Genomic DNA, 1,608 nt, shown 5'->3' with positions numbered 1-1,608 from the left:
TTGAAGTTTTGTTTTTGTTTTGTAGTTGGAAGCATTCAGATTTTATGTGTCCTGTCTTTCCACATTCAAAACATGTTATTTTGTTGTCATGAGTCTTTGAGCTTGAGGGCTTTCTTGACTTGCCATCTTTCTTTTTTAGAAATTTCTTGAATTTTCTGACCAGCAGTCCAAGTTCTGAATCTTCATCAGTCTCACTGTTTGAATCTTCAGTGCAGATCTCTTGTTCAGACTTTGTTTGATGTGCTTGGACTTTAAGAGACAACCCTTTTCTTTTCCTGTTAGTCTGTTCAGATTCACTCAGTCTGTGCAGTTCCATCTCATGCTCTCTTAATTTTCCAAATAGTGTGGCAATTGACATGCTACCAAGGTCTTTTGATTCTGCTATGGCAGTGATTTTTGGCTGCCACTCTCTGGTCAAACATCTCATAACCTTGTTGATTTGTTGCTCATTGTCAATCACCTTACCAAGAGCATTTAGATTGTTGACTATGTGAGTAAATCTTGTCTCCATATCATTGACAGATTCCTCTTTCTTCATGTTGAACAGCTCATACTCATGCATTAATGTGTTGATTCGGGCTCTTTTTACATCTGTTGTTCCTTCATGCGTTTGCTGCAATGTGTCCCACATCTCTTTGGCAGTTTTGCAGTTAGACACCCTAAAGAAATCGTCAGCGCTTAAAGCAGAGGTAATAATGTTTTTAGCCTTAGCATTGTATCCAACCTTTTTCTTGTCATCCACAGACCAGTCTGATCTGCGCTTAGGAATTGCTGATTCACCTGTGCCAGCTAGGGTTGGTACAAAAGGACCATCTATAACATCTTCAAGAACGTCAAGGATGCATTCTTCAAGAAAGATCAACATCCTCTCCTTCCAATACATGCATGCTGCTCCATTGAATGCATGAGGCCTTGTTAATGATGCCCCTTCTCCCAGAAAATCTGCAGAGGACATTTTATCTTTGATGCAGTTAGTCTACACAAAGAACAGGCTCTGATACCAATTGTTAGGAACAATGGCCTCTGTTAGTTTAAAGATATGAGAGTAATTAAACAAATTATCAAAGATCGGTAGCGGAATATATTCAGGAGCAATGATTAACACAATTGCAAATATTAGAAACAATGCTTAATTCAGAATGTTAATCAAGACATAAAATCATTAATTCATACATTCAAGGATACGAATTTATGTAATATCAAAATAAAGAGTAGGGATAAGAAACAAGTGCACCAAGATTTATACTGGTTCAGCTATCAGTTTGATAGCCTACATCCAGTCTTGAAATCCAACAAGATTTCATCCTTTTCCAATAGAATGAATTGAGAACTTTTTACAGATTGTCCAGCTTCCACAAAGCCTATCTATCTAACCCACTCACTCTTGTTTCTATACCACCTGATCCTTGGAGTTAATCACCAAACTCACACAAGATCCAGATGAAGCTTCTTCTTGATGATCTTACACCAACAAAGATAACTACCAGTTTCCTTACTGGATTTCTAAACCTTTCAATTTACAGAAAATTGTCTTTTTCAAAGAATTAAAGAATATCAAGACTTTGACTCAATCACTATAGTATCTCACACAAAAAGTATTTAGCCAAT

This window comes from Cicer arietinum, chromosome 7, assembly GCF_000331145.2.
Source record: "Cicer arietinum cultivar CDC Frontier isolate Library 1 chromosome 7, Cicar.CDCFrontier_v2.0, whole genome shotgun sequence".
NCBI classification, from domain to species: domain Eukaryota; kingdom Viridiplantae; phylum Streptophyta; class Magnoliopsida; order Fabales; family Fabaceae; genus Cicer; species Cicer arietinum.
Note: the sequence above shows the minus strand (reverse complement) of the source record.